The following is a 14,567-nucleotide window of genomic DNA, read 5'->3' on the forward strand; positions in this document are numbered from 1 at the left end:
AAAGGTTGGAAATAATCTCATCTATGGCTTATGTTACTACCTTGAGGGTAATTATGCACTTCTGTTATTTGTGTGCAGTGAATAACATGTAAGGCAGAGGTATCTGATCTCACGGTTGCTGTGGCACGGTAGTGTTTTTGCATGTAACACGTGTGGCACTTTTATGATATATTTTTTATATTATTTGGATAAAGCACTATGTTGAGTTTTTTTCTTTGAGGTATATGAAGATTTATTTTTGGAGTATATCAAAAAGGTGGTTTGGAGACACGAAGATTTGAGAAAGTACTGATCAAGATATATTCTCTTTGGGATCTATTTGGACTTTGATTTTTGGACTCTTATTTTGGGACTTTATACACTAATATAGATTTTTGGGACTTATTTTGGGACTTCATACACTAATATTGAGTTTTCTGTAACCAAGTGTGCTTAAAGATTGATTGATTTATGTATGTACTTCAGGGGAAGGACGGTTAAAGTGACTTGGTGGGGTATTAGAATTAAAGCAGGATAGTGCTGGATATCTAATAAAGTTGCTACACATACTTTGATATTGATCACATCTTGCTGATTGAAGGTTAACTAAGGACTTAAAGTGGTTTTAAAGGCAGAAAGTTTTTTTTTTTTTTACTTTTTTTTATGCATTAAGGTAAAAAAAATCTTCTGGGTGCAAGTTCCCCCTCAGCTCCCCTTTATACTTACCTGAGCCCCATTTTGATCCAGCAATGTGCACGAGACCGGCGGCTCTCCTGGGTTTCCCTCTCATTGGCAGCGGCATTTATCAGCTTTTGCTGCTGTTACTCACAGCCAGTGAGCCAATCAAGAGAGAACGTAGGTGGAGGCGGGGCTACATTGTCCATTCCCAGGTGCATGGCTCGGGAGCAAGCCTGCTCGAGTGCCCCCATAGTAAGAGGCTTGCTATTGGGGGGCACTTGGTTGAGGAGCCAGGACTGCCCCCGAGGGGCCCAAAAAGAAGAGTATCGGGGCTGCTCTGTGCAAAATCATTGCACAGAGCAGGCAAGTATAACATGTTAGTTTTTTTTATTTTAAATTACAACCTTTAGAATCACTTTAACTGCTTGCCGACCACCCTATAGCAGAAATACTGCTACAGGGTGGCAGCGGTGCGCAAAATCACATATATATATATATATATATACAGCGGGGATCGAAAGTTTGGGCAAAGGGGGCAGTGCATGCTATAAATTCTGCAGGGTGCCCAAACTTTTGCAGACGCCATTTTTTTGTTTTCTGTTATTTTGAAAGTGTAAATGATGGAAATAAAATCTAACTTTTGTTGACATATTATAAGAATGTCTAATCTGTAATTTGATGCCTTTTGGAGATTTTTCCATCTTTCCTTGGCTTCTTTATGCACATTAATACAAATTTTTAGCTGGGGTGCCCAAACTTTTGATCTTCACTGTATGTGGTTTAGCTTTTTGCGGGTAGGAGGCGTACGCCCTACCTGTGCCGCCATTCATGAATGTCAATCACCAGGCCCCAGACAGTAATTACTCGCCGGCGCTCAGTGATTTCCAAGGATCTCCGACAGGAGGAGGACTGTTTTGTTTACTAACCGTTCTCCTCCCTGTCAGCTTGGGCACACTGCTGTGGATGGCTGTGCACAGCACAGCCATCCACAGCAGTGTGAATACAGTGAATCACACACGGCCCCCTAGTATAAAACACACCCAGCACACAGTTAACCCTTTGATCGCCTCTCATGTTAACCCCTTCCTGCCCAGTGTCAGTACAGTGTTAGTGCTTTTTTTTTTTTTTAGCACTGATCACTGTGTTGGTGTCACCGGTGATGTCAGTGACACCAAGTCAATTCCCACCCCCCACCCCAGTGTCAGCATTTCCACCACAGTCCCGCTACAGATCGCTGACCACTGCCATTACTAGTAAAAACGGAAAAAAAACATCCCAGTATATATACCGCCCTTTGAAAACACTACAAGTTTCACATAAACCAGTTAATTTACATATATTGGGATTTTTTTTTTAGCAAAGACATGTTGCAAAATATATTTTTGCCAAAATGTATCACAAAATTAGATTTTATTACTTTTTTTACTGGACATGTTTAATAGCAAAAAGTCACAAATATTGTTTTTTTTCTCAAAATTGTCTTTTTTTTTTATAGCGCAAAAAATAAAAAATGCACAGCTGATCAAATACCACCGAAAGAAAGCTCAATTTGTGGGAAAAAAAGGACGTAAATTTAATTTGGGTGCGGCGTTGCATGACCGCGCAATTGTCAGTTAAAGTAATGCAGAACCGTGTCGCAAAAAATTACCTGATCGGGGGGGGGGGGGATCCTCTGGAGGGCAAGTGGTTAAAGTTGTAAACTTCTGCAATGAACAACGCATATCCTATAATGTGTACGTGCCTCAATCCAAAGCACCAAGTGTGATTTCTGTCTGCTGTCTTCTCCCTCTGCTATCTGTACACGTCTCTGCTGACATGTAATGTGGACACCAGGCAATCCCAGGAGATGTCCCAGCACATAGAAGGTAATTGGCAGCCTCAGATGTGCATGTTTCCCTATGAGAGGGTGTAGCTCGGGGGATGGCTGTCTTCCTTCCACTCAGGTCCCAAATTACACTCCACTCCCTTCTCTATGCTGATGAAGTATGTGGCATCAGATCCCCACCCCTGTCTCCTGGAGCTCAGAAATTGTGTATAAATTGAGCACTTTGATTGGATTTAGAGGAGAGGAGGCTACAGATAAACCGGTACAACTTATACAGGAGGATTTATTTCTTTTCCATGTATCACAAGGCCAGTCATTTCACTGGGTATAGGTAGGGAATGCCTACATACCTTAATTTAAAGGATGTGGCCTTTAGAAGTGGTGTGGCAAGTCCTCATGTCTCTGGGCTGTGCCTGCACAATATAGCCCCATAGAAGTCTATGGGGCCCATCTTCTGGAGGTAGACAGGGCCCATCAACTTCTGTGGACTGCGCAGAAGCAGCCAGGAGATGAGGACTTGTGGCACGGGATGGAACTCTGTAGCTGCTGAATCAAGGTATGTATGCATCCCTGGAGGGGGGAGGGGTGGTAGTAGTTGTTGGGGCAAACAGGAACAGTGCGCTTCCTCTAGTCCTTGTAGGTAGGTGGACGTGGTTGTATCTTCTATAGATTAGTCCATGCTGCTGTATTTGCAGGGATTTTCCCTATGGCGGTGAGTGCTGCTTTCACACAGATTCGAGGTGTCTGCAGTACCTCAGACACAACATAAACCTGCCACCCGAGGAATTATCAGTGTGAGTTATAGCCAGGCACTGTATTAATAAACCATCAGAAATCCTGAAAACTGGCTGGATCATTTCATTGGTTGAGCAGAACCTCAGTACACAGTGTATGCATTCAACAACCACTACAACAAAATACTGTGGGAGATGGTCAGAGACTGCAGACAAGACACGAGAAAGTCAGAGATGGCAGACGTAGTACAAGAGATGGTCCGAGACTGCAGACATAATACCGGAGATGGTCAGAGACTGCAGACATAATACCGGAGATGGTCAGAGACTGCAGACATGACACGAGACAGTCAGAGATGGCAGACATAGTACAAGACATGGTCAGAGACTGCAGACATGACATGAGACAGTCAGAGACTGCAGACATGATACAGGAGATGACCAGAGACTGCAGACATGGTACAAGAGACGGTCAGAGACTGCAGACATGATACAGGAGACGGTCAGAGACTGCAGACATGATACAGGAGACGGTCAGAGACTGCAGACATGGTACAGGAGACGGTCAGAGACTGCAGACATGATACAGGAGACGGTCAGAGACTGCAGACATGGTACAGGAGACGGTCAGAGACTGCAGACATGATACAGGAGACGGTCAGAGACTGCAGACATGATACAGGAGACGGTCAGAGACTGCAGACATGATACAGGAGACGGTCAGAGACTGCAGACATGGTACAGGAGACGGTCAGAGACTGCAGACATGGTACAGGAGACGGTCAGAGACTGCAGACATGGTACAGGAGACGGTCAGAGACTGCAGACATGGTACAGGAGACGGTCAGAGACTGCAGACATGATACAGGAGACGGTCAGAGACTGCAGACATGATACAGGAGACGGTCAGAGACTGCAGACATGATACAGGAGACGGTCAGAGACTGCAGACATGGTACAGGAGACGGTCAGAGACTGCAGACATTGTACAGGAGACGGTCAGAGACTGCAGACATGGTACAGGAGACGGTCAGAGACTGCAGACATGGTACAGGAGACGGTCAGAGACTGCAGACATGATACAGGAGACGGTCAGAGACTGCAGACATGATACAGGAGACGGTCAGAGACTGCAGACATGGTACAGGAGACGGTCAGAGACTGCAGACATGGTACAGGAGACGGTCAGAGACTGCAGACATGGTACAGGAGACGGTCAGAGACTGCAGACATGGTACAGGAGACGGTCAGAGACTGCAGACATGATACAGGAGACGGTCAGAGACTGCAGACATGGTACAGGAGACGGCCAGAGACTGCAGACATGACACAGGAGACGGCCAGAGACTGCAGACATGACACAGGAGACGGCCAGAGACTGCAGACATGACACAGGAGACGGCCAGAGACTGCAGACATGACACAGGAGACGGTCAGAGACTGCAGACATGACACAGGAGACGGTCAGAGACTGCAGACATGACACAGGAGACGGTCGGAGACTGCAGACATGGTACAGGAGACGACCGGAGACTGCAGACATTGTACAGGAGACGGTCGGAGACTGCAGACACGGTACAGGAGACGGTCGGAGACTGCAGACACTGTACAGGAGACGACCGGAGACTGCAGACATTGTACAGGAGACGGTCGGAGACTGCAGACACGGTACAGGAGACGGTCGGAGACTGCAGACACGGTACAGGAGACGACCGGAGACTGCAGACACGGTACAGGAGACGATCGGAGACTGCAGACACGATACAGGAGACGGTCGGAGACTGCAGACACGGTACAGGAGACGGTCGGAGACTGCAGACACGGTACAGGAGACGGTCGGAGACTGCAGACACGGTACAGGAGACGGTCGGAGACTGCAGACACGGTACAGGAGACGGTCGGAGACTGCAGACACGATACAGGAGACGGTCGGAGACTGCAGACACGGTACAGGAGACGGTCGGAGACTGCAGACACGATACAGGAGATGACCAGAGACTGCAGACACGATACAGGAGATGGTCAGAGACTGCAGACACGGTACAGGAGATGACCAGAGACTGCAGACACGATACAGGAGATGGTCAGAGACTGCAGACACGGTACAGGAGACGGTCAGAGACTGTTATAAAGGCTATATGGGCTGCTACGGCTGTTGTTTCATCACTCTCAAAAAAAAAATCTATCATTGTAAACAATTGATATTTGCCACTTGCCATCCCCCCCCCCCCACCCCACCTGGTACCAATGGCAGCTGCCCAGCTCAACCATGCCAGGTTCATTCCTGGTTCTTAGTATATATTGTCCATTGACATGGTGCTGCAGAACACAAGTCCTGAAAAGCTGGCAAGGAATTTATTTTGTGCCCTCGGAGTGACAGTCCTCTCACGTGCTTCTATTGTTGGTGTAAAATCGTTGAGCTTTTTGGCATCTGCTCTCTTTGAAACTTTGTGTACATTACCCACAGAAGACATTCACAAATCATTTGTCACGTCTGACTATATTTGCCTATTATTAAAGCTAAATGTCAATATAAATATTCCTTTGGACCAGTTTTCATAATATATACACACGGCTCAAAAAAATAAAAGCAACACTTTGAGAACACATCAGATCTCAATGGGGAAAAATCTCCTGCTGGATCTCTATACTGACATGGACGGGGTAATGTGTTAGGAATGTAAGGATGCCCCATCGTTTGATGGAAATGAAAATTATCAACCTACAGAGGACTGAATTCAAAGACACCCTGAAAATCAAAGTGAAGAAATGATGCAGCAGACTAGTCCATTTTGCTGAAATTTTATTGCACTCAGAATGGTCCTCAGTAGTTTGTATGACCCCCACGTGCTTGTATGCATGCCTGACAACATCGGGGGAGGCTCCTAATGAGACCACGGATGGTGTCCTGGGGTATTTCCTCCCAGATCTGGACCAGGGCATCACTGAGCTCCTGGACAGTCTGAGGTGCAACCTGGCATCGTCCGATGGACCGAAACATGATATCCTAAAGGGTTTCTATTGGATTTAGGTCAGGCGAGCGTGGGGGACATTCAATGGTATCAATTCCTTCATCCTCCAGGAACTGCCTGCATACTCTCCCCACATGAGGCCGGGCATTGTCGTGCACCAGGAGGAACCCAGGACCCACTGCACCAGTGTAGGGTCTGACAATGGGTCCAAGGATTTCATCCCAATACCTAATGGCAGTCAGGGTGCCATTGTCTAGCCTGTAGAGGTCTGTGCATCCCTCCATGGATATGCCTTCCCAGACCATCACTGACCCACCACCAAAACGGTCATGCTGAACAATGTTACAGGCAGCATAACGTTCTCCATGGCTTCTCCAGACCCTTTCATGTCTGTCACATGTGCTCAGGGTGAACCTGCTCTCATCTGTGAAAAGCACAGGGCACCAGTGGTGGACCTGCCAATTCTGGTGTTCAATGGCAAATGCCAATCGAGCTCTATGGTGGAGGGCAGTGAGCACAGGGCCCACTAGAGGACGTCGGGCCCTCAGGACACCCTCATGAAGTCTGTTTCTGATTGTTTGGTCAGAGACATTCACACCAGTGGCCTGCTGGAGGTCATTTTGTAGGGCTCTGGCAGTGCTCATCTTGTTACTCCTTCCACAAGGGAGAAGATACCGGTCCTGCTGATGGGTTAAGGACCTTCTATGGCCCTGCCCAGCTCTCCTAGAGTAACTTCCTGTCTCCTGGAATCTCCTCCATGCTCTTGAGACTGTGCTGGGAGACACAGCAAACCTTCTGGCAATGGCACGTATTGATGTGCCATCCTGGAGGAGTTGGACTGCCTGTGCAACCTCTGTAGGGTCCAGGTATCACCTCATGCTACCAGTAGTGACACTGAGCCAGGGGCGGACTGACCATTTGGAAACTCGGGCTCTGCCCGAGGGCCCGGGGTCAGTAAGGGGCCCCATGAGATGCCCCTGCTACCTTTTTCATAGGCTTTTTGAGTTTGGGCAAGGACACAGGGGCCCCATCATCCCCTATTGCCTGGGGGCCCCTGCACTGATCCTAGCCAAATGCAAAACTAGTGAAAAAATGACAGACAGAAGTTGTGTAAATACAGAAGCTGTACAAGCCACTGTCTGAAATAGTGTTTATAAATATTGCACAGATATAAGATAGAGAGATACAAAGTAACATTGTTTATAAACATCGATCATACGGGAGATAGAGAGATACAAAGTAACATTGTTTATAAACATCGATCAGACGGGAGATAGAGAGATACAAAGTAACATTGTTTATAAACATCGATCATACGGGAGATAGAGAGATACAAAGTAACATTGTTAGGTATTCACTCTGTTTCATTCATCTGCAGATCATACTGTATGTTTTGTTTTTTTATGCTTTCGAATGCTTTGTACCGGAATCACCAATTTAGTCCCATTTTAACCACTTCCATACCGGGCACTTTTACCCCCTTCCTGCCCAGGCCAATTTTCAGCACTCTCACACTTTGACTGACAAATGCGCAGTCATACAACATTGTACCCAAACTAAAATGTATCATTTTCTTCACACAACTAGAGCTTTCTTTTGGTGGTATTTAATCAACAGTGTGGTTTTTATTTTTTGCTAAATTAACAAAAGAAGACTGAAAATTTTGAAAAAAAAACATGTTTTTCTTATTTTCTGTTATAAAAGTTTGCAAATAAATAATTGTTCTTCATAAATTTAGGCCGAGATGTATTCTGCTACATGTCTTTGGTGAACATAACCCAGATTAATATTTATTATTTAGTCTGCAGGAAAGTTATAGAGTTCACAATCTATGGTATAGATCTGAATATTGATCAATCCTGAAGTACTGACAGCCAATCTAATTTCTTGAGGTCCAAGAATGTCAGAACAGTACAGATATCCCCCAAATGTCAGGACAGTACAGATATTCCCCAAATGTCAGAACAGTACAGATATCCCCCAAATGTCAGGACAGTACAGATATTCCCCAAATGTCAGAACAGTACAGATATCCCCCAAATGTCAGAACAGTACAGATATCCCCCAAATGTCAGGACAGTACAGATATCCCCCAAATGTCAGGAAAGTACAGATATCCCCCAAATGTCAGAACAGTACAGATATCCCCCAAATGTCAGAACAGTACAGATATCCCCCAAATGTCAGGACAGTACAGATATCCCCCAAATGTCAGAACAGTACAGATATCCCCCAAATGTCAGGACAGTACAGATATCCCCCAAATGTCAGGACAGTACAGATATCCTCCAAATGACAGAACAGTACAGATATCCCCCAAATGTCAGAACAGTACAGATATCCCCCAAATGTCAGGACAGTACAGATATCCCCCAAATGTCAGGACAGTACAGATATCCCCCAAATGTCAGGACAGTACAGATATCCTCCAAATGACAGAACAGTACAGATATCCCCCAAATGTCAGAACAGTACAGATATCCCCCAAATGTCAGAACAGTACAGATATCCTCCAAATGACAGAACAGTACAGATATCCCCAAATGTCAGGACAGTACAGATATCCCCCAAATGTCAGGACAGTACAGATATCCCCCAAATGTCAGGACAGTACAGATATCCTCCAAATGTCAGAACAGTACAGATATCCCCCAAATGTCAGGACAGTACAGATATCCTCCAAATGACAGAACAGTACAGATATCCCCCAAATGTCAGAACAGTACAGATATCCCCCAAATGTCAGGACAGTACAGATATCCCCCAAATGTCAGGACAGTACAGATATCCCCCAAATGTCAGAACAGTACAGATATCTCCCAAATGTCAGGACAGTACAGATATCCCCCAAATGTCAGAACAGTACAGATATCCCCCAAATGTCAGGACAGTACAGATATCCCCCAAATGTCAGAACAGTACAGATATCCCCCAAATGTCAGAACAGTACAGATATCCCCCAAATGTCAGAAAAGTACAGATATCCCCTAAATGACCCCTTTTTGCAAAGTAGACAGTCCGATGTATTTCATAAGAGGCGAGTTTTTTGAGGTTGCATCTTTTTTGTCATAATTTTTTGGTAAATTAAAAAAATTATTTTCACTATTTTTTTTTTACATACTGTCACTAGTGCAGTACAGCGTCATCATATAACTGGCATGGTGGTGATCAGGCACACTGACTGGTGACAGTATGAAAAAAAATATATAATTTTTTTTTTTTTTTTTTAATATTTCACTATGACCAAAGTAGTACAATGTTACCATAGTAACACTGTACTACTTTGGGGAAGTGATCAGTATTTTTTTTTTTTACATAATTTGCTTATAGCAAAGAATTACTTTGATTTACCTGAATGACATCGATTCATTCAGGTTTTTGTTTTTTTTTTGTGCTTAGCTGTGATTTCGCCACGGCTAATCACATGACACAGCTGGGCTGTGATTAGCCCAGCTTGTGCATGTGATCACAGTGACCAATCACAGCTAGACACACTAGTATACAACGGATGGCATGAATGAAGCCCTCCATTGTATACAACTGTCATGATCACAGCAGGTCACATGGTACCAGCAACGGGGGCCGGTACTCAGATCTGTCATCAGCCGTGTCCGAGGTACATGACCGGTGACAGATCACACAGGCACGCAAACTGCGCATGCCCGAAAGGACCCCATATGGTATCCACCCAGAAAGGTGAGGGTTTTTGCCAGCCGCCATTCGGCGATAAGTGGTTAAACTGGACAAATTCTGTAATAAAATGTATATTTCTATCCATGGTTACCCCATTGTTCTAAACTATCACTGATGATGGGGCAGCACAGTGGCTAAATGGTTAGCACTTCCTCCTGGCAGTACTAGGGTCATTGGTTCGAATCCCAACCACGGCACCTCCTGCCTGGAGTTTGTTCTCCCTGTGCCTGCGTGGTTTCCTCCGGGTACTCCGGTTTCCTCCCACACTCCAAAAACATGCTGGTAGGTTAACTGGCTCCTGTCTAAATTGTCCCTAGTATGTGTATGTATGAATGTGAATTAGGGACCTTAGATTGTACGCCCCTTGAGGGTTAGGGACCAGGGGTGGACTGACAACTCATGGGGCCCCCGGGCAATAGGGGATCATGAGGCCCCTGTGTCCTTGCCCAAACTCAAAAAAGCCTATGAAAAAGGTACCAGGGGCATCTCATGGGGCCCCCTACTGACCCCGGGCCCTCAATAGGGGAACATGGGGCCCCTGTGTCCTTGCCCAAACTCAAAAAAGCCCATGAAAAAGGTACCAGGGGCATCTCATGGGGCCCCCTACTGACCCTGGGCCCTTGGGCAGTGCCCAAGCTTCCAAATGGTCAGTCTGCCCCTGTTAGGGACTGATGTGAATGTACAATATATATATGTAAAGCGCTGCGTAGATTGATGGCGATATATAAGTACCTGAAATAAATAAATGATCAGACAGAAACATTTTTTGTGTCTATGGATTGCATTAAAAAATGTAATAATTTAGAAAACAAACAAACAATAAATGTATCCCTTTGGTGTCCTAAGTAATGAGGAACAAGCAGGCCAATAGCAGAAGTGTATAAGTTGCCCTGTTAAATGGGGGGGGGGGCTGTAAATTGAGTAATTCCAGCTCCTGCAGTTCAGAACCCGGCCAAGTGTCCCCCCCCCCCAGTTCATGTACTTGTACACAGCTGTGTGCTTAGTTGTTTAGCCGCAGTTTGGATTGGGATGTGATATCTGGAAGCTGCCGGTAAATGTAACGAGACTCCATCCTCATCAGGAATGTGTGGGTTGTCTGAAGCTCCCCCCCCCCCCCCCCCCCCGGAGTGGTCGCTCGTCAGTCGCAATCCAATGCATAGACCTCGCAGCTTGTTAGGGAACGCGCCGCTCATGCCAAGACTTTGGTAAACACAGAAACAATGGCGCTGCCAGCACAGGCCGGCGGTGGCATTCTGTGGACCTATGCTGCGCAGCGCACGTATCAGCTTGGCAGGAGGGACACCTGGCCCCGAGTCAACAGGAACCTCTCACCCCAAGCTTGGCATCCAGGACTAATCCTCTAATTGACGCTTTTATATTTTTTTTTTCCCCCAAAACAAAAGAAACAATTTTTATTTTCTGTGCATGGCTTTGATGGGCAGACATCTGGCGTGTGAAGCCTGGAGATGTAATCGCATCGTCCTCCCTGTACAGATGATACCTTCCCTGTGATCCAGGCGCAGGGCGCGATTGTCCTGAACCCGGAGGGCGCGATTGTCCTGAACCTGGAGAGAGGGGCAGCACCCAACCGTCCAGAACGCAGCCATTGTCAGTGCCAAGGAGTCCACCGCAAGGGTAGCGTCATTCTATAGAAATGCAGCCCACAAGCATTTCCACGTGCACTTTTGTGACATTTTTTTTCGCATTCCGGTGCGTTTTTGATGCGTTTTTGACGCATTTCATTGCATTTTTTATACATTTCAGTTCATTTTTCCCCCCTCTCTTTTTCTTCAATTTTAATAGGGACAAGCGTTTCTGCGTGCACTTTTGTGGAGCTTTTTTTACGCGATCAAGTGCATTTTTGGTGCATTCTGGTGCATTTGTTAAGCATCTTACCGCGTTCCAGTACAGTTCTGTGCAGAAAAAATGCAATCTGTTCTACTTTTTTTTCTGCAAATGGAACTGCAAGCACTGATGTGAACTATGACATTGACAACCATAGAACCTACTTTCTGTGCGTTTTAGTTGCAGAAAAAAAGCAACTGAAACGCATGGAGTGTGAACTGGCCCTAATGGCTGAAATTTAATCTGCTTGCCTGGTGCCCCCCCCCCTTATCTACAGAAGTACAACGTTTTAACCCCTTCCCACCCCTCCTTTGTATCTCTCTATCTCCCATCTGAGCAATGTTTATAAACAATGTTACTTTGTATCTCTCTATCTCCCGTCTGAGCGATGTTTATAAACAATGTTACTTTGTATCTCTCTATCTCCCGTCTGAGCGATGTTTATAAACGATGTTACTTTGTATCTCTCTATCTCCCGTCTGAGCGATGTTTATAAACGATGTTATTTTGTATCTCTCTATCTCCCGTCTGATCGATGTTTATAAACGATGTTACTTTGTATCTCTCTATCTCCCGTCTGATCGATGTTTATAAACAATGTTACTTTGTATCTATCTCCCGTCTGATCGATGTTTATAAACAATGTTACTTTGTATCTCTCTATCTCCCGTCTGATCGATGTTTATAAACAATGTTCCTTTGTATCTCTCGATCTCCCGTCTGATCGATGTTTATAAACATTGCTACTTTGTATCTCTCGATCTCCCGTCTGATCGATGTTTATAAACAATGTTACTTTGTATCTCTCTATCTCCCGTCTGATCGATGTTTATAAACAATGTTACTTTGTATCTCTCTATCTCCCCGTCTGATCGATGTTTATCTCCCATCTGATCAATGTTTATAAACAATGTTACTTTGTATCTCTCTATCTCCCGTCTGATTGATGTTTATAATCAATGTTCCTTTGTATCTCTCTATCTCCCATCTGATTGATGTATCTAAACAATGTTGCTTTGTATCTCTATCTCCCGTCTGAGCAATGTTTATAAACAATGTTACTTTGCATCTCTATCTTATAAACAGTGTTACTTTGTATCTCTCTATCTCCCGTCTGATCGATGTTTATAAACAATGTTACTTTGTATCTCTCTATCTCCTGTATGATCGATGTTTATAAACAATGTTACTTTGTATCTCTCTATCTCCATCTGATCAATGTTTATAAACAATGTTGCTCTGCACCTCTCCATCTCCCGTCTGATTGATGTTTATAAACAATGTTACTTTGTATCTCTGTGCTGAGCCTCCATGGTTGACAGAACTGAAATCCAGCCAATGAAATGGGCATACCAGGGACAGTTAGATGGAGGAGTTAGGGGCTAGTTGTGTCCTCTGGCCAGGAAGGCGGGTCGCTCTGACTTGCTGCAGCTTCTAATGCACATTGTGAGATGCTCGCAGTGTGCAGTGAGATCAGAGTAAGCCATCTCAGTGGAGGAGAGGAGCCGGTACAGCTCTGCAAGCCTGACAGGTAAGGGCGGAGTTGAGCTGTACGTCCCAGTGAACAATACTGAATGGGGGGAGGGGAATGTGTTATTGCGGAGAAGTCATAAAGTGGCAATTATATGTGAAATGACAGTATTAGCAGATTTCATCCCGTCGTCTCTTCCTGCCTTCCCTGTACAGACATCTGCTGAGACGAATGGATGTGAGAATGGATGGGGCGCTCACACGTGTAATTTATAACCTCGACAAGTTTAAACACCGGCTTGGTGCTATAAATCCGCGGGGCCGCGGCAACAGCGTTCGGGATGGGTTATCATTTGTGTGCGTCTGATGGATGGGTACGAGGAAAGACATCACAGGGACACTCGCTGACATTATCCCCGTGTTAGAGGGGCGGATCGTATCAATCATACGCCGGGAGAACCACTCCATTGCCATTCGTCACATGATTCACGCTAAACTCATCAGTCAGCCATTGGCCGGGGTACGTCCCACTGCGTGATGGGCGTGGCATTCCATGGGACAGGTGACCCCAAGAAACACTTCCAGATCCTGACAATGTATCAGTTATTTATTGGCCTGTTCATCAATTCTTGTCATTAATGCGCCATCGTATCTCCTGTCCTGGGGGAGGGGAACGGCGGCTGCTTCCCCAATAAAATCCAGAAGTAATGATGTGTACATTATGGGGTGTCAGTCCCACCTGTCAGTCCCACCTGTCATCCCACCTGTCAGATCCATCTGTCAGTCCCACCTGTCAGTCCCAACTGTCAGCCCATCTGTCAGTCCCATCTGTCAGTCCCACCTGTCAGTCCCACCTGTCAGTCCCACCTGTCAGCCCACCTGTCAGTCCCACCTGTCAGTCCCACCTGTCAGTCCCATCTGTTCCCATCTGTCAGTCCCTGCACAGGCAGAACCATCCTATGGAGAACAGAAAAGTCAGCTGGCAGAATCTTCTCCAATCCGCTATCAACTTCATGTACTTCTGTGGCCTGATCATCGGCTGCGTCACCTGATTACATCCCCGCTTCTCAGGAGTTCATTGATCTAGTACTGCTTCCTCCTCCACCCTCACACACTCCACTACTGCTTGCTCCTCCACTCTCACACACTCCAGTTCTGCTTCCTCCTCTGCTCTCACACACTCCACTACGGCTTCCTCCTCCACTCTCACACACTCCACTACGGCTTCCTCCTCCACTCTCACACACTCCACTACGGCTTGCTCCTCCACTCTCACACACTCCAGTTCTTCTTCCTCCTCTGCTCTCACACACTCCACTACTGCTTGCTCCTCCACTCTCACACACTCCAGTTCTGCTTCCTCCTCCACTC

This window comes from Staurois parvus, unplaced genomic scaffold (genome assembly GCF_062004578.1).
Source record: "Staurois parvus isolate SC_StPar_1 unplaced genomic scaffold, SC_StPar_1.0 ptg000453l, whole genome shotgun sequence".
Lineage (NCBI taxonomy): Eukaryota > Metazoa > Chordata > Amphibia > Anura > Ranidae > Staurois > Staurois parvus.